At 37.3% G+C, this 20,699-nt stretch overlaps 1 protein-coding gene across 11 annotated transcripts in view; it reads right to left on the bottom strand.

Annotated features, from left to right (window-relative positions):
• Positions 1 to 20,699, bottom strand: part of Dlg2 (discs large MAGUK scaffold protein 2) — a 1,165,863-nt gene that overhangs the window by 315,257 nt on the left and 829,907 nt on the right. The gene's annotated exons all lie outside the window — the stretch shown is intronic.

The following is a 20,699-nucleotide window of genomic DNA, read 5'->3' as shown; positions in this document are numbered from 1 at the left end:
TCAATAATAGCACTCCCTTTTAGATAACAAACCGAGAAGAATATTCGCAATGGTTATTTGTATTATTGCACTTTTTTGTATTATTGATTTTAACGTTTCCCTTGTATGTTATTTCTTCAAATAGAAAATTTTAAAATGTGTTGTATAGTCACACTTACTCTTTCCTTTTTGTTTTTTAATTTTGTATTATATATCCCCCAATCTTCAGTATATTTAACAAATTTTCCATGTTGTCCTGAGGTATGACTATAGTTTAAATTTTAACCATTTCATCTTTACTAAAATATATTTTGATGTTTGACAAGTAAATAGCCAGTGTTTCTTGATTTTCCTTTATAGAATAAAATGTCTACATCTTTGATCATTCTAGTTATTCTCTGATTTTTTCCTCAGGCAATACCCTAAGAAAAGAGCATAAAAAAGTGGAAAAGAACAAAAAATTTGGAGTTTGACAAAACTGAGTTGAATCTCAAGTCCACCAGTTATTTCTAGGTAACTTGGGAAAGTAACTTAATGTTATGGTTTGAATACATAGTGTCCCCCAAAAACTCATGTGTGAGAAGATGCAAGAAAGTTTAAGAGGTAAAATAATTGGGTTATGAGAGCCTTAATTCCCAGATATGGATTAACTGGACAGCAACTATCTGCAGGTGGGTTGTGGCTGTAAGAAGTAGGTCCCCAAGGGCATGTCTTAGAGGTTTATATCTTGTCCATGATGATCTCTCTCTGCTTCCTTGTAGCCATGTCCTGAGCTGCTTTTCTCCTACATGCCATTCTGACATGATATTCTGCTTCACCTCCAGCCCAGAGTTGGCCATTTATGGACTGAGACCTCTGAAACCATAATTGCCCAAATAAAACTTTCTCTCTTCCAAAATTGTTCTTTTCAGTTCATTTGGCCACAATGTCAAAAAGACTGACTGAAATAATTTTTTTTTTAATCCTAGCTCCCTTACCTGTAAGGTGAATATAATACTTATTTACATATAAAAGTTGTTATAACTATAAACAGGTATCCAAAAATAGTATTCATTATTGGTTTTCATATTTTCCAAACAGCTTTGATTTTAAGTGACGAAATAAAATCTAAAGGAAAATTATCAACACAAAATATAATTTCATTTTTTTTTTAAAGGAACAAAGAACTTCACCTTTAGAAACTTATTTGTCCAGCATTTATAGATTAGAGACAATCCCCATAGAGGAAGGGACTGACCCAAATCTTTTTAGAATTAGTACTAGCACAGGGCTCTTTTGACCCAGCTCAGGGTTCTTTCTAATGCAGTGCATATGCTTCAATATGTGTATTTTTTTTTCCCACTGGACCAGTAATAACCAAATATTATTCATAGGCCTAATTACACCTGAGTATCTCTACATTTGTGAAGTTTTGTTGCTGAAGTTAGCCTGAAAATTATCACATTGCCCTTGTTCTTTCTGATTTTTGTTCTAATTTTAGCATACCTGCTCTCTTCCAGTCCTTCCAAATTATTTGAGGTTACTTTGATTATTATTTCTATCTCTGATTTGCATTTTTTTCAATAAACTTGACTCAAAAAACATTTTAGAGGTATTCATTGTTTACATCATTGATATGCCAAGTGTGACAGATATATATTATATATACATATATAAATTATATATATATATATATATATATATATATATATATATATATATATATATATATACACACACACACAATTATATATGGCATTCAGCAAATAGTATTTTCTATTGTTTTGCTTCTGTTTGAATTTTTCTCTTCTGAATGTACGGATTCTCAGAGTTTTTTTCTCTCTATTTCTTTTTTTTTTTTTTTTTTTTTTGGTACTGGGGTTTGAACCCAGCAGCACTTAACCACTGAGTCACATTCCCAGTCCTTTTCTATTTATTTTTTAACTTTGCAACAGAATCTCACTAAGTTGCTTAGGGCCTCACTAAGTTGTTGAGGCTGGCTTTGAGCTTGTGATCCTCCTGCCTCAGTCTCCCAAGTCTCTGGGATTACAGGCATGTGCCACTGCTCCCAGCAAGCTCTCTTCTTTTTAAGAAGAATTTTCTTCTTGAAGCTTGAGTTTGTCAAAATTCTTGAAGCATGGGGAATTTTTCAAGATGGCAGAAAAGAGGAGGTTGAGTTCCTAGCTGTTCTGTGGCATGAAACCAAGAAAGCAGACAGTCAGCTTCTCCGCAAAGTGGGTGAACAAAAATAAGGCGGCAGGGGGGGGAGGACTTTGCTGGAATTTAAACTGGGCATTCAAGGGAGACTGGGCATGCAGAAGGTTGAATTAAAAAAAAAAAGTTTAAAGTACCCAGTGGCACAGATGCTCCTGTGGCCAGGCTAGAAGCACCAGCCAGAATGATCCCTGTGTGATCATAGTGGAAGGATAAGAGAATTAAAGGAACCCACATTTTGGGGAGGCCGGAGGTGTGTCTGGGTTCAGAGTGTTTAGAGACCAAGGACGCTGCCCAACAAACCTGAAAGATGCGCTGCATGATATCTGTGTGTGGAGAAAGAAACTGCCATTTCTCTAGGTGACATGCGGAGGACAAAGGAAGGAACCATTCTGTAGCCCTGGTGCGGGGGCCAACAGCTGAGGGAGCAGATTCCTGGAAAACCCATGTTTGGCCTAAATATAGGCCAGTAAATACATATTGTACAACACGGAGTGTGCATAAGTGACTGGGAAAAATAAAATGTGGAGAGAGGTTTATACAGGGGACAACTGGTCACAGAAACCCATCTGGCTCTATCCCTCCCCCTCATATTGGGCTGCTTGCTGGGCCTGCTGGGAGAGATGCATCTGGGCAGGAAGAGTTCAGGAGAGATTGTTTACAGACTGAACCCAAGACCAGGAAATTTGGGGTCTGCAGGTGACATAAGTGACTAAGAATTGGCTCTCTCGTTACATGAGTGGAACCCAGGGGAGATCTTTGGGGTACAGTCTTCCAGCAGGGACCAGCAAGAGGTTCACTGATTTAAAATCTCTAGACCAATTGGCATTCAGTGAAGGGCCTGAAGCCCACCTATGCCTAAACCCTGCCTCCAGAAATGCCATCTCCAGGAATTCCACCTCAGGGATTACCATTCTAGCATTACAAAGGGTGGAGCATCACACTCCAGAAGACTCCACCGAAAACTGCTGAGAAGAGAAGCTGAGAATCTTTTGAATGCCAATGGAAAGAATTCTTCAACTTTTCATCAAGATTTTTTTTTTGTTTTCTTTTCTTATGTTTTATTATTATTCTTTTTCTCAGTTTGATTGTAACCTTAATGGTACATGAACATTTATAAATATTCATTTTTTCTAGTCTCATTTCTAGCATTTTTGAAGTCAGTTATTTTTCACAAATTAGTTTTTTTCAACTATGATATTTGATCAGTATATTTTAGTTTTGTTTTGTATTCTTTTATTTTTATTTTTGATTTTTTTTAAAAAATTAAATTATATATAATTTTTCTCCTACCTGTTTTCCTTAATTTTCTCTGTTCTTCTACTAACAGCCAACCTCTATTATTTTTCTACTCTTTAATTTTTTACTTCTATCTTCTCTCTTTCTCACTCATTATCACCTCCTGCATCACTTCTGTTCTCTCCCTGTTCACCATTTGAAATTGTAAGTCCTTTTGCAAACTTGCTGTTTTTATTATAGGCAAAAACTAATCATAAAATTTATGTTTACTGTGATAATTAACATTGTAAATGTCATAGTACGAACTATTTGGTTTAATGCTATGTATTTTTTGCATTAGTTTTTGTTATTATTTGTTTCCCATGTTAACAGTGAGGTACTGGAAAACCTTCAGGGACATTATAAGTTCACAGGGTACAAACTCTACTGCCTCAGACCCATACTGTTAGATGGGTAGACATAAAAACAACATGAAAGAGCAAGAGAAAAAATCACACCAAACAAAACAAGATACTCTAATAACAGAATCCATTGACACCAAAGCGGAAGAAAAGTCAGAAAGGGAGTTTAGAATGTACATAGTTGAACTGCTCTGTGAAGTAAAGGATGGTATAAGGAATGAAATCACAGAGAAAATACAGGAAGTGAAAGATCACTTCAATAAAGGGGCAGAGATTCTGGGGAAAAAAAAACAAGCAGAAATCTCTAAATGAAAAAAACAATAAACTAAATTAAAAATTCAATATGAAGTATCACCAACAGACTAGACCACTTGGAAGAAAGAATCTTAGGCAATAAAGACAAAATATATCATCTTGAAAATGGAGTTGACCATGAAGAGAAGATGTTAAAAAAATCATTCTTCTAAGAATTATGGGATAACATGAAAAGACCAAATTTAAGATTTATCTGTATAGATAAGGCGCAGAGATACAAACTAAAGGAATGCACAATATTTTCAATGAAATAATACCAGAAAATTTCCCAAATCTAAAGAATGAAATGGAAAATCATATATAAGAGGCTTCCAGGACCCCAAATGCACAAAATTACAACAGACCCACATCAAGGTACGTTATAATAAAAATGCCTAACTTACAGAAAAAGAATAGAATTTTAAAGGCTGTGAGTAAAAAATATCCGATTATGTATAAGGTGAGACCAATTCAGACATCAGTTGATTTTTCAATCTAGACCCTCAAAGCTAGGAGGTCCTAAAACAACATATACCAAACTCTGAAAGAAAATGGATGCCTACCAAGAATCCTATATCCAGAAAAATTAAGCTTCAGATTTTTTTTTCCTAGAGACTGATACATACATTGTATTTCAAAGCTATCAAAGACTCAATGACACTTTTCAAAGAGAAAGGAGTAAGACAAGCAAAAATGCCTAGTCAATTCAACATAGTGTGATAAGTACCATGATAGGAGTATTAGTTTCCTATGGCCACTGTAACAAAATTCCAGAACCTGGGTGCTTCAGAGCAATCTCTCTTAGTACAGGAGGTTAGAAGTCTGAAATCAAGATGTCAACAGGGTTACATTCCCTCTGAACAGAATCCTCCCTTGCCTCTTCTCAGCTTCTAGTGGTAGCTGTCAATCCTTGGCATTGTCTTAAGACTGCACATTCCAAACTCTGTGTCTGTCGTTACATAGGTATTCATCCTGTGTATCTCTACCTTCATGTTGCTAGGAGCCATCAGCCAAGTAGGTATGACAAATTCCTTGCCAGCTTACTCCCATGCTGTCTAGTGGAAGGACTTCTGAAAGGTGACCTTGCTCAAGGACCAGGGCAGGATCCGTGTTTAGGGTGTTCCCCCTTTAGAATAGGGCGGTTTAGCATAATAGGAGATTAGGGTGTTCCCCCTTTAGAATAGGGCAGTTTAGCATAATAGGAGATTAGGGTGTTCCCCCTTTAGAATAGGGCCTATCCTGCTGCTGAGTTCCTCTTGAGTGCTTAGGGTCAGACAGTATATTTTGGGAGACAGAAGCCCATGTGGAGTGGATTTGGGCAGAGTGTGGATTTGGGAGGAAGTGGATTTGGGCAGAGAACGTGGATTCCCCCAGAACGTGTTTGTAGACGGCCGGTGTGAGTTGGGGAATAAAGAATTGCTGTTTGAATCTACAAGCTGTGTGGAGACTTGTGATTTGTGCCCAGCCAGAGACTGTGGCATCTGGTGGCTCGTATGCGGAACGCCTGAAGCTTGGGGGTAAGTGAAATTGCTCGCCCCTGAGGGAAGGCGAGAGAATGGGTGACCATTTCAAAAAACAATGTGTTCTTCTTTTGATTTATTTTGTTTTTCTTTCAAGCTGCCTATCCCTAGAAATTTCTCAGGCAAACTTGAAAAAATGGTTGACTAAAGGTTTGAAGTTTGTCGGCCCTGAGGAAGAGAAAATTGATACAACGATTTTTTATTCCGTTTTTGCTTCATTCAGTTTCGGTTTTGTTTTGTGTTATCTTATTGGGTTGCGTTATCTTTATAGTAGATTAAAACAAACTGAAAAGATGTTAAGTAAATTGTTAGAGGTTCAGAACATGGAGAAAGACATTTTAGATCAAGCAAAAGAGAAGGTCTCTCGAGCTAGTCAGACAGAGGAAGAAAATTTAAAGGAAAAGGGGTTGTTAGGAAAAAGGCCACAACAGGAGGCTGTTACTAACTCCGTTTTATCACAAGAGGGTTTAATTCAACCAACAGCCCCACCGATAGAGACAGCTGAGTGGCCCTCAAACCCCGTAGTTGATAAATGGAATCCTGAGACAGGACCTCAAAGATTAGCATGCCCTGTACTTGAGCAGGCAGGAGGGCAGCGAATTCACCGTGCTTTAGATTTTAAAACAGTGAAGCAGTTAAAGGAGGCTGTAACAACCTATGGTCCCCAAGCTCCCTTCACAGTGAGCATGGTCGAGTCCATTACTAACTTGGACATGACGCCAGCAGATTGGGCCAGCATGTGTAAATCTGTGCTAAATGGAGGACAATATTTGTTATGGAAGGTTGCCAATGAGGAATTTTGTGCAGAGACAGCTAGGCGAAATGCAGCAGCCGGTTACCCTCAAAGAAATCTAGAGATGTTGCTAGGGAAAGGGCCTTATGAGGGTCAGCGGCAACAAATTGAATATGATCCTGCTATATATGCACAAATTGCTGCAGACGCAGTTAGGGCATGGAAGACTTTACAAGGACATGGAGATTTACAAGGTCAGCTATCTAAGGTAATACAGAGAGCTAATGAACCTTACGCTGACTTTGTAGATAGGCTAATTCAAACGGCTGCCAAAATTTTGGGGGATACGGAACAAGCAATGCCATTGATAAAACAACTGGCTTATGACCAAGCAAATTGTTGCTGCAGAGAGGTTATTAGACCATGGAGACATGAAGATTTAAACACATATATTAAATTATGTAGAGATATTAATGAACAAGGGCAAGTCTTGGCAGCTGCAGTACAACAGGCTTTAGATGCCAGGCCAAAAACATGCTATGATTGTGAACAAACAGGACATTTTAAAAGGAGTTGCCCCATAGGAGGAGGATTTAACAAAACTAGGTATCAAAGAAATAGAATACCGGGTATTTGCCCACGATGCCGTAGAGGGAGACATTGGGCTAATGAATGCCGTTCTCAAACTACCATAGAGGGTACTCCCTTATCAAAAAACGGACAAGGACCAGGTATTTACCCACGATATCGTGGAGAAAGGCATCAGGCTCCATTGCCAAAAAACGGACAAGGGGGCCCAATGCTCCGGGGTCCACAACCACAAATATACGGGGCAGTGGAGGAACCCAGCAACACCATCAGAGTAGTGCCCAGGACACATTGTCCATTAAATCCCTCATCAGACAAACCCGAGGGAGCGCAGGGTTGGACATCTGCGCCTCTGCCAGAGCAGTGCTAACTCCAGAGATGGGAGTTCAAATCATTCCCACAGGAATAAAAGGACCTCTTCCCCAAGGGACAGTAGGCTTATTATTAGGACGTAGTTCATCTACATTAAAAGGACTTATGATAAGTCCTGGGGTAATTGATCCCGATTATGTAGGTAAAATAAAAATTATAGCTAGTTCTCCAAGAGGTATATCAGTAATTTCACCTGGAGATAGAATAGCACAGTTGTTAATAATACCCAGCCTACATAATAAATTTCCTAGTCATAGTGTAAAAAGAGGTTCCAGGGGATTAGGCTCCACAGGTGTAGATTGGGCTATGTTGTCTTTAAATTTAGATTCTCGCCCAATGTTAAAACTAAATATTCAAGGACACGACTTTAATGGGCTACTGGACACAGGTGCAGACCTTAGCATCATATCTAGTAAGGAATGGCCAAAACATTGGCCATTACAACAAGCCACTCAAACGCTTCGAGGCCTAGGAGTGGCGACTAATCCCCATAGAAGTGCAATGATATTAGATTGGAAGGATCCTGAAGGATGTGAGGGAACTATACAGCCCTATGTATTGGATCATCCTCCTATAAATTTATGGGGACGAGATATCCTAGATCAATTAGGTTTGATGTTAACAAATAACATCAATCCTAATGCGCCCACTACTAGGGCTAGACAAGGTTTTAGGAAAGAAAAAAGATTAGGAAAACAAGGACAAGGTATAGCAGCACCAATTCAAATAGATCAAGGAACAGACAGACATGGGTTGGATTTTCAGAAAGGGCCACTGAGACAATAAAAATTACTTGGAAATCAGAAAGACCAGTGTGGGTTCCTCAGTGGCCCCTGACTAAAGAAAAGATACTAGCAGCCCATGATCTGGTCAAACAACAATTAGCGGAAGGACATATACAACCTTCCATATCTCCCCATAATACTCCCATTTTTGTCATTAAAAAGAAATCTGGTAAATGGAGATTATTGCAAGATTTAAGAGCCATTAATAATGAAATGGTTATTATGGGACCTGCTCAATCAGGCATTCCTCAATTGTCTGCTTTGCCAAAAACCTGGCATGTTTTAGCCATAGATATTAAAGATTGTTTTTTTTCAATTCCAATTCATCCCGAGGATAGTCCACGTTTTGCATTTACTATCCCTGCATTAAATCATGAAGGTCCTGATCAGAGATATGAATGGAAAGTACTCCCTCAAGGGATGGCTAACAGTCCAACTATGTGTCAAATATATGTTAATAAAGCAATCCAGCCACTTAGAAATCAAAATCCTGAACTACAAATATTTCACTATATGGATGATGTATTATTGGCACATAAAGATAAAAACATATTGCTGGAATGTTATGCCACACTTACAAACTTATTAAAAAATTATAATCTAGAGATAGCAATAGATAAAGTACAATTAAACTTTCCAATTAATTATTTAGGAGTTCTATTATCCTCAACCATGGTCCGTCCACCAAAAATTCAAATACGAGTAGATCAACTCAAGTCACTTAACGACTTTCAAAAGTTATTGGGAGACATAAATTGGATAAGGCCTTATCTAGGCATACCAACAGGAGAGTTGGGACCTTTATTTGATATTCTAAAAGGTCCATCAGATCCAAACTCACCTCGCATATTAACTCCTAAAGCAAGAAAGGCATTAAAAATTATTGAAACATATATGGAAAATATACATTTGGATAGAATTGATATAAGTTTGCCTTTATTATTTATTGTACTACCAACAAAAAATATTCCTACAGGAGTATTTTGGCAAGAAGGTCCATTATTGTGGATACATTTATCTTATTCTCCTAACACTATTCTTACTAGGTATCCTGAGGCTGTAGGACAATTAATACTCAAAGGAATAAAAGCAGCGAAGGGAGTGTTTGGAATTTCTCCCAATAAAATTATTACTCCATATACTATGGATCAAATTGATGAGTTAGCTAATGAGTTAAATACTTGGGCAATAATCATGTGTAAATCTAATGTTTCATTTGATAATCACTTACCATCTAATCCTTTGTTGTCTTTTTGGTCTAAGCATCCTGTAGTTTTTCCAAAAATGACAAGAAAAACCCCTATCATGAATGCTCCAAATATATTCACTGATGGGTCAAATAATGGTACAGCAGCAGTAGTTACCCCTGATCAAACTTTTACATTTTTAGTACCCAAACAATCAGTTCAAAAGGTAGAGCTTAATGCAGTATTACAAGCCTTTTTAATGTTTAAAGATTCTGTATTTAATTTATTTTCTGATAGTCAGTATGTAGTTAATGCTATAGTATCTCTTGAAGATGCTGGTAGAATTTCCCCTTCCTCTACTGTTTTCTCTTTGTTTTCCACTATACAAAGTCTAATCTGGGACAGAAAAGATCCATTCTTTATAGGACATATTAGAGCACATACAGGATTGCCTGGAGCCCTTAGTTTGGGCAATGATTTAGCAGATAAAACTACACATGACATACATATTTTCTCTACACTAGAAGAAGCTACGAATTTTCATAAAAAATTCCATGTTAATGCTAATACTTTACAAAAGCGTTTTAAAATAACTAAGGAACAAGCCAGACATATAATAAAACAATGTCAAAATTGTGTGACCTTTTTACCACAAGTTAATCTTGGAGTCAATCCTAGAGGACTGATACCTAACCATATTTGGCAGATGGACGTCACACACTTGCCAGAATTTGGAAAATTAAAATATTTACATGTTACAGTTGATACTTCTTCCGGATTTTTGATGGGCTCCCTTCATGCCAGAGAAAAAACTAAAGATGTTATAGCTCATTGCTTACAAAATTTTGCCACAGTTAAAAACTGATAACGGTCCTGGCTATACCTCTACCTCTTTTAAACAATTTTGCTCATCATTTGGTATTACTCATATAACAGGAATTCCATACAATCCACAGGGACAAGGCATAGTTGAAAGAGCTCATCAAACTATTAAAACGTACTTATTAAAGCAAAAAGAGGGAATTGGAAAGGGGTATATATCCCCCAAAGATAAACTTAAAATAACGCTTTTTACTCTAAACTTTTTAAATTTGGATTCATCAGGACTTAGTGCTGCGGAAAGGCATATGTATCCAAAAAATGTGCATAAGCCTAAAGTTCTTTGGAAAGATATTCTAACAGGACAATGGAAAGGTCCTGACCCAGTAATTATCTGGAGTCGGGGCTCTGTTTGCGTGTTTCCACAGGGAGAACAGCAGCCGATTTGGATTCCAGAAAGACTAACTAAAACGATTTCTACAGATTGAAAAGAAGATGATTTGACTCAAATCCATAACAGCTGATATCCAGAACTCCAGCTTGGCCATTCTTACATCTGCGACTGTGATTAACCAGGATGCTTTTTTCATTATCTATTTTATTATTGCATTTTTCCACATCATAAGGCTCTATTTTTATTTTTTGAGCTCATACAAACCTAGGTTAATGTTTTTCTGATCAGTTTTATTTTTTGACTGTGGAGTTTTTAAACATTGCAATGGAGATTTCACCTAGGTAAAGCTACAAGGCCTTTATTATTATCTTATGTGTTGTACGTTTGTTTGCACATTTGTGTTTTGTGTTATATGTCTGTGTGTGCGTATGTCCATATTTCATATATGAGGAGCGCTCATGAGAAAATGGATCCAAATTATTATTTTTTTATTCACGTGATTTAAATGGCTTAATTTAAATTAGGTAAACAGCTGTTAAGGATTGTTTTTAAAGGTGGTTAACAGATCTGCTTGTTTACTAATTTAAATCAGGTAAACAGCTGTTAAGGATTGTTTTTTAAGGAGGTTAACAGATCTGTTTGTTTACTTTCACCTTTCCTTTTCATTATATTTAATAATTCTTTTCAGGATAATGTCTTTTTAGCATCATTGCCAGAATTCCTATCTTCATCCCAATGAATATAACTCAACAAGTATGCTCAATCAAGGAGTCAACTTACTTTGGGAGGAAACGGACTTTGGGAGGAGATGGACAGATTGATAGATTCCTCCCCTTTGAACTGCTTACAGAACTTGCCTGGACTATGTAACTACGTTTAGTGCAGCAAATTGTGGTAATGCTGGCATATCTTTGCTGATGGTGTCACCAGTGATCTTTGCTGATGGTGTCACCAATGATGCAATTTTTCCAAAGGAACTGTCAATTGGCTTGGTGTCGTGGCATTTCTGTATCCTCCTCCCTTCTGCTAGTGATGGTCTAAATTTGGGAGCCAATGGCTATATGCTGGACTGGTAGTCAGTGACGGGTATGATCCAATTGCAGTGGTATCAACCTAAGACAGGAGGCTGACGCCTAAAGGTCAGTTGCCTAAAGGTCAGTTTTCCGATGACGGGTAAGAATCATATGTTGAATTGGACAACCTACCAGGCACGGTCCTTAAGCCACATTAACCTCACTCCCCCACTGGCACCAAGGCCAAATTTGGCTGCCAACAGAGGTGAGGCAAAGAACCTCACCCCCCCACTGGTGCATAGACCTATCCACAAGTATGGCTGTATGCTGGACCGGTAGTCAGTGACGGGTATGATCCAGTTGCAGTGGTATCGACCTAAGACAGGAGGCTGACGCCTAAAGGTCAGTTTTCCAATGACGGGTAAGAGCCATATGTTGAACTGGACAACCTACCAGGCACGGTCCTTAAGCACATTACTTGTTGTTTAATTAATCAGAAGGGGGGAGATGCTAGGAGCCATCAGCCAAGTAGGTATGACAAATTCCTTGCCAGCTTACTCCCATGCTGTCTAGTGGAAGGACTTCTGAAAGGTGACCTTGCTCAAGGACCAGGGCAGGATCCGTGTTTAGGGTGTTCCCCCTTTAGAATAGGGCGGTTTAGCATAATAGGAGATTAGGGTGTTCCCCCTTTAGAATAGGGCAGTTTAGCATAATAGGAGATTAGGGTGTTCCCCCTTTAGAATAGGGCCTATCCTGCTGCTGAGTTCCTCTTGAGTGCTTAGGGTCAGACAGTATATTTTGGGAGACAGAAGCCCATGTGGAGTGGATTTGGGCAGAGTGTGGATTTGGGAGGAAGTGGATTTGGGCAGAGAACGTGGATTCCCCCAGAACGTGTTTGTAGACGGCCGGTGTGAGTTGGGGAATAAAGAATTGCTGTTTGAATCTACAAGCTGTGTGGAGACTCGTGATTTGTGCCCAGCCAGAGACTGTGGCATCATGTGATATAGTTTTTAAGCTTTAGATTTGAAGATGAAATAAAAAACTTCCATGATAAACAAAAGTTAAATACTTCACAATTAGAAAGCCTGCACTACAGAATATTCTCAACAAAATATTCCACAAAGATTAAATGAAAAAAACTAAGAGAAAAGTAGCAAAGGGAAGAACTACACTAAAGGAATAGTCAATCAAAGGAGAAACTAAGTCAAATTAAAAATCAGAAATAAATCAAAATGACTGGGAATACAAATCATATCTCAATAATAATCTTGAGTGTTAATGGCCTAAACTCATGAATCAAAGACATAAACTGGCAGATTGGATTAAAAACCAAGACCCAAAAATATGTTGTCTCCAAGACACTCACCTCAGAGGCAAAGATACCCACAGACTGAACGTGAAAGGTTGGGAAAAAATACATCACTCACATGGGTCCCATAAACAATCAGGGGTTTCCATCCTCATATCAGATAAAGTGAACTTCAAGCCAAAGTTAATCAGAAGGGGAAAAGAAGGACATTTCATACTGCTTAAGAGAATTATACATCAACAGGACATAACAATTATAAATAATCATGTCCCAAACAATGGAGCATCTATGGACATTAAACAAACCCTTCTCGATTTCAGCAAAGAGACCACAACATCATACTTCTGGGTGACTTGAATGCACCCATCTCACTACTGGATTAATCTTCCAACCAAAATCTAAACAAAGAAACTATGACTAAATAACACAATCAATAATATGACTTAAAAGACACACATAGAATATTTCATCCATCAATGAGTGAATACATTTTATTCTCAGCAGCATATGGATTTTTCTCTAAAATAGACCATATCTTATGTCCCAAAGCCACTCTTAGCAAATACCAAAGTGAGAGAGACAGAGAGAGACAGAGAGACAGAGAGACAGACAGAGAGAGAGAGAGAGAGAGAGAGAGAGAGAGAGAGAGAGAGATACTATCCTGCATTCTATCAAATCATGTGGAGACTAAATAATACTCTATTGAATTATAAACAGATTGAATGGATATCCAAAGAATTTAGGGATAATAAAAATACTTAGAAGTAAATTAAAATAGTGATACAACATATCAAAATATTTGAAAAACACTCTGAAGGCAGTCCTAAGATGAAAGTCCATTGCATTGAGCTTATTCATCAAAAAAATAGAAAGTCAATGAGTAAATGACCTATCATTATATCTCAAGCCCTAGAAAAAGAACAAATTAACATGAAAAGCAGAAGACAGGAAATAATTAAAATCACAGCTGAAATCAAAGAAATTGAAACAAAAAGAAACAGTTCAAAAAAATCAACAAAACAAAAAGAAACAGTTCAAAAAAATCAGCAAAACAAAAAGAAACAGTTCAAAAAAATCAACAAAACAAAAAGTTGGTTCTTTGAAAAAAGTAAATAAAATTGATAAACCTCTAGCTATGCTAAGAGAGAGAGAGAGAGAGAGAGAGAGAGAGAGAGAGAAACTCTACTAAAATTCATTGTAAAAAAGGAAATATCATGATGGACACTACTGGAGTTCAGAAGATAATCAGAAACTATGTTGAAAAAATTATACTCCAATAAAATAGAAAATCTTAATGACATTGACAAATTTCTGTAGACATCTGACCTACCCAAACTGAATCAGAAGATATACACAATTTACACAGACTGATTTCAAGCAATGAAATAGAAGATGCCATCAAAATCTTACCAACCAAGGACCAGATTCTCAGCCCAGTTTTACAAGACCTTTAAAGGAGAATTAATACCAATACCTCTCAAATTATTTCATTAAATAGAAAAGAAGGAAACCCTTCCAAACTCATTCTATGAAGCTAGTATCACTCTGATACCAAAACCAGACAAAGACACATAAAGGAAACAAGACTTCAGACCAATGTCCCTAGGGAATATAGGTGTAAAAATTCTCAATAAAATTCTGGCAAATTGCATACAAAAACATATTAAAAAGATAATGTACCAAAATCAAGTGGGGTTTATCCCTGGGATGCAAGGTTACCTCAACATATGGAAATCAATAAACGTAATTCATAACATCAATAGACTTAAAGACAAGAATCATATGATCATCTCAATAGATGCCAAAAAAGCATTTGAGAAAATACAGCATCCCTTCATGTTCAAAACACTAGAAAAACTAGGAATAGCAGGAACATATCTCAACACTGTAAAAGCTGTATATGCTAAACCCAAGGCTAATATCATTTTAAATGGTGAAAAATTGAAAGCATTCCCTATAAGAACCGGAACAAGACAAGGATGCTCTCTTTCACCACATCTATTCAACATTCTCCTTGAAACTCTAGTCAGAGCAATTAGACAGAAGAAAGAAATCAAAAGGATACAAGTAGGAAAAGAAGAACCCAAACTATCAGTATTTGCTGATGACATTATTCTAAATTTAGAAGATCCAAAAAATTCCATCAGGAAACTTCTAGAACTCATAAATAAATTCAGCAAAATAGCAGGATATAAAATTAACACTCATAAATCAAAAAAGAGTTCTTATACATCAGCAATGAGTCCACTGAAAGAGAAATTAGGAAAACTACCCAATTTACAATAGCCTTAAAGAAAATATGGGAATCAATCTAACAAAAAAGATGAAATACATCTTCAATGAAAATTACAGAACACTGTAGAAATTGAAGACGACCTTAGAAAATGGAAATAACTTTCATGTTCTTGGATAGGATTGTCAAAATGGCCTTACTACCAAAAGCATTTTACAGATTTAATGCAATTCCTATTAAAATCCCAATGACATTCTTCATGGAACTATAAAAAGCAATCATGAAATTTATTTGGAAAATAAGAGACCCAGGATAGCCAAGACAATCCTTAGCAAGAAAAGTGAAGCAGGAGGCATCACAATACCAGACCTTAAATTGTACTACAGAGCCATGGTAACAAAAATGGTATGGTATTGGCACCAAAACAGATATGGAGACCAATGCTACAGAATAGAAGACACAGAGACAAACCCACATAAATACAGTGATCTCACACTAGACAAAGATGCCAAAAACATATATTGGAGAAGAGAGCCTCTTGAACAAATGGTGCTAGGAAAACTAGAAATCCATATGTAAAAAAATGAAAATAAATCCCTATCTCTCACCATGCACAAAACTCAACTCAAAGTGGATCAAGGACCTAGGGATTAAACCAACAATTCTGCATCTACTAGAAGAAAATGTTGGCCCAACTCTTTATCATGTGGGCTTAGTAATCGAATTCCTCAACAAGACTCCTAAAGTGCAAGAAGTAAAATCAAGAATCAATAAATGGGATGGAATCATATTTAAAAAAGTTTCTTCACAGGAAAGGAAACAATCAATTAACATGAAGAGAGAGCCTGCAGAATGGGAGACAATCTTTACCACATGCACCTCAGAGAGAGTGCTAATCTCCAGGTTACATAAAGAACTCAACAAACTTAACACCAAAAACCCAAATAATTCTATCAATAAATGGGCAAAGGAATAGAACAGACACTTCACAGAAGAAGAAATATAATCAATCAACAAATATATTAAAAAATGTTGAACATTCTTAGTAATTAGAGAAATGTGAACCAAAACTACACCAAGATTCCATCTCCTGTCAGAATGGCGACTATCAAGAATACAAGCAACATTAAATGTTGGTGAGGATGTGGGGGAAAATTTACACTCAGAAATTGTTGGTGGGACTGAAAATTGGAGCAACCACTCAAGAAAGCAGTATAGAGATTCCTCAGAAAATTTGGCATAGAACCACCATTTGACCCAGTTATCCTACTCCTCAGTTTATCCCAAAGGACTTAAAATCACCAGACTTCAGTGATGCAGCCACATCAACATTTATAGCAGCATAATAATAGCCAAGCTTTGGAACCAACCTAGATGTCCTTCAACAGATGAATGGATAAGGAAATTTTGGTATATACACACAATGGAATATTACTCAAAGAATGAAATTATGGCATTTGCTGAAAGATGGATGGAACTGAAGAATATCAAGCTAAGTGAAATAAGCCAATCCTAAAGAACCAAAGGCCAAATATTGTCTCTCATATGCAGATGCTAATTCACAGTAAGCGGGGAGAAGAATAGAGGCACTTTGGATTAGGCAGAGAGGAGTGGAGTGGGTATAGGGATAGGAATGATAGCAGAATTAATTGGACATTATTACCCTATGTGCATAGATGGTGACACAACCTGTGTAATTCTACATGATGTACAACCAGAAGAATGAGAAGTTATACTCCATTTATGTATGATGCGTCAAAATGCACTCAATGTCATATATAACTAATTAGAACAAATTTTAAAAAAAGAAAAAAAATTCTTGGCGCATGGATTCTCAAAGATTGGGTGTTAATTATTGTCAAGATTATAATAATCATCATCATTGTTAACATTCACTGAGTATTAGGCATGGATATAGGAGCTATTATACATTATTTCATTTGACCCCAAGGAGGTTGGAATTGTTTTCCCCATTTTTCATATGAGGAAACTAAATTCAGAGTTACTAACTTAGTCAAGGTTATAGATGGTGGAAAAGGCTAAGGATTTAAAACAGCTTAAAATTTCTGAGACTTTTATCTATCAAATCCTACTGCCCTTTCTCTACTGTCCTGTCCATTTTTGAGGTTCTATGCCTACAAAATTCAAATGTTGAAACTTTCCTTTCAAGGACATAACTCACACTCCCTGGGACTGGCAGCAGGTGCTTTGGTGACATGCTGGTCAAGTATTCAGCGATGGCACTAAAGCAATCTGGTCCAGACATTATGGTCCAACTTATGAAAACTAGATCACGTGGGGATGAGAAAACAGCTTGGGACAGCTAGAAAAATCCTATCTACTTTTACCCTTTAATGTATGACTTCCAATGGGTCATAAAAATACTTAAATTCCATTTGTCATAACAGCCTTTTTACAACCATGTTGGTAATAATAGAAATTTGAATACCTTTAGCTGACTTTCAGTTGTAAGTTTATTTTTCAGACACTTTTATTGAGAAGACAAATGATATATCCTTTCTTCCTTTGTTTTCAAAAGATAAGTATTATATTTGTTACTTTATCCACTAGGGGGACTACCTAGCCAGGAACTTCAGGATTTTCCTGAATAAATGACTCAATTCTCTGGAAATATTTTTCTACTTTTTAGTATTATGGAATGGGTGATATTCAAATTAGAATTTCAGAAATGGAAAGAGCCTCTGTGATCTGATTCTAATTTGAATTTCAGAAATGGCAAGAGCCTCTGTGATCTGATTCAATCCTGGAGTGTACCTTTGGGCTAATACAACAACATTATCCTGTCCCCAAGTTTTCTTTTTTCTGTTCTCTGATCCAGCATTTCTACATTCTGTACATGCTGTTTCCCCTATCTGAAATATAGTTTCTCTCCCCTTCTCAGATGGGAACTTCTTTTAGGTTTTAAAGACCCAATATGAACTGTCTTGTGGAATGTGCTTATTTGTGAGCTCCTCACAGGTAGGAACTCATCTTATTAGAACTTGTATCTCTGGTTTGGTGCCTGGCAAATAGGAGGTGCATAATAACCAAGGAGGTGAGCTAGTGAACAAGCACATGCATGAGTGAGGAATATCTGCTCACTATATTATCCCAGGAAAAGAATCATCTAATGTGACACTGGCTTAACACTGCAAGACTCATTATCTTTCAGGGAAATCCATTCCATTTGGGGTCAGGGGTTAGCTCTAGTGATTTAAAAAAAGAAAACAAACAAACAAACAAATGAAAAAAAGAGTTCTGGTACTCTTCACTTCTTGTTTCCAATTGTACCCTGGGATGGCTCACAGAACAATATCATTTCTTTTATCTGATCTTCTTTTTTAATATTTGAAATTTAAAGACAGTTTTCTCTTTGCCAGGTTAGATGATTTCACTCTCCTCTCCCTTTCTTTCTGTCATTCTTACCAAAAGACTATTTGCTTCTGCCCACATACTTCTAGTAGTGGGGAACTCTGTCCTTCTCTAACCTGTCCATTCCAGTTCTGGTTGTTTCATAGGGATATTATTTCTAGCATCTTGATATCATTTAAAACCTCATTGGAGACTCAGGTGAATGTAAATGGGGCCAAGGAAGGCAACATGGACGCACATTGTGTGGATATTACCATTTCATGGGTGCCTAGAATAGAACCTAGAGTTAAACACTGTACTGGTGTAAATATAATTTCTTCAAAATATCCATTTTGGTTATTTCCCTTTTCAGGGAAGAGTGACACAGAGCCATTGTCAAGCAATTTGCTGTTCAGTGAAGGACAATGACAGGTGAACCCATAAGTAAACTATAATAAGGTCAGATGTCCAGGACACAGAGATGGAGCCCCTGTTGAGGTATGAGAAGGTATATAAGGTTTTCTGGAGGAAGTGACCCCAGGAGTGGTTACAGATAGAGAAAATGCAGAGAATATGCAGAAAATGTGGTTACTGCCAGCCCTGCCCCAAGACACTAAGCCTGGATCACCCTTTGGAGGTACTTTTCTAAGGCAGCCACTATACCTGTGGCTGCTGAGGTTTCTATCCGGACTCACATCACCTGCCTTCTTCTGGAAGCAGCTTCATGAGATCACTGAGTTTAGACTTGGAAAGGCCAGCATTCGAATCTTGGTCCTTTCATTTATCAGCTCTATGACCTTGGGTAAGTTACTTAACTTCTTGGAACTTATAGTTTCCTCACTTGCATGAGAGCATAGTAATCCTATGTTGCTAGGCTGTTGTCAGGATGATTAGAGATAATGCAAATAATGTTCTTAACATAGTACTCGGTTCATAGTAGATACTTGATAAATAGTTGCCGTTTGTATTATAGCATATTCATTATTTATGAAACCAAGACTTTAAAATGGCTTTTATCAGCAGTGATAAAACCAAAGAAGAGATTTGATATAAGACTTTCCTGAAATAATAGCTAAGAGCAACAAATTTAACTGAATTCCTAATTGTGAAAAAAATACAAAGGGGTGGCCCAGGGGGAAAGGGCTGAATAATTGATACCAGATTTCAATTAAAATTAGTCAGGGACAGAACACAAGGGACTGTTTTAAGCAAATTATTTCATAGTTGGGGGTCTGGGTGGAATATGGCAGGGGGCAGCATGGAAGAAATTGGGACAGAATCCAAGCTATTTGTATTTGATTCAGAGAGACTATGGGTAGTAAGATGAACAAAAAGTATTACCAGTGCATTAAGCAAATGTAGATGGCCACTACCCTTTCTCAAAAGGAAAAGGGTCATCTATTTTCATATTTCTGAAGTGATTCAATGAAAGAGTCCTTTCTTCACTCTGGGCCTCAGTTTCTTCATCAAGAAAGAGAGACTCATGGAAAATTGGGCTCCATTGCTAACGCTGCCATTAACTTACTCAGACTGGCCAATGAGCCACTCTGGAAAATGAAGGTGCTAAGTCCCACCATCTCTAAGGACCCCTAGACTGTAAATTCAGTGATTTCTAGGCTTAAAAATAACATCTCTGAAGTGTTTTACAGTTTGTAAGCTGTTTTCCCACCTCACATTTCTTATTGAACAAGGTGAGACATAAGCAAGCAAATATAATAAAAACATTCACATGCATTAAGTGGCCCTTATCACATACTACTGAGGAAAGCAGGGAAACTATAAATATCCCACTTGATCGTGACTTGAGTGCAGTCTGGGGTGGCTGGCCTAGAGCGTGGAGAGGCAGAGAGGAAACATGGTAACAGCAGGAGTGGTCCTCGAAAAGTCAGGGTAAGTTCTGTCCACAGGAAGGCTTTATAGGGGCATTCTTGTGATTCACCCTTTGTTTGGGGGAGATAACCTTGGCAAGAGTGAAAAGTTGAGGTTGAAGAAAATAATTATCAAAAACAGGTTAACCAGATGAGAGATGATTGCAGTATTACAAATGATAGAGGATGAAAGCTTGAATTAGGAAACCAGGAATGGCATGGAGGTGGGCGATGGGGTACAGACAGAGAGGAACATAGAGGGAGGTTCTACAGATCTAGTCTCAAATACTTTTAAGAACTCAAAATGGTCTAAGTAATAGTTGTGTTGAATGGATTAGAAATGGGAGGTGAGAAAGGTGTCACAAATTTTAAGATGATTGGAGGTGTAATGGTACCATTACTCAAGCTGGGAACACAGGAT

Source organism: Callospermophilus lateralis, chromosome 2 (assembly GCF_048772815.1).
Source record: "Callospermophilus lateralis isolate mCalLat2 chromosome 2, mCalLat2.hap1, whole genome shotgun sequence".
NCBI lineage: Eukaryota > Metazoa > Chordata > Mammalia > Rodentia > Sciuridae > Callospermophilus > Callospermophilus lateralis.
Note: the sequence above shows the minus strand (reverse complement) of the source record. Positions and strands in the feature narration are given on the sequence as shown.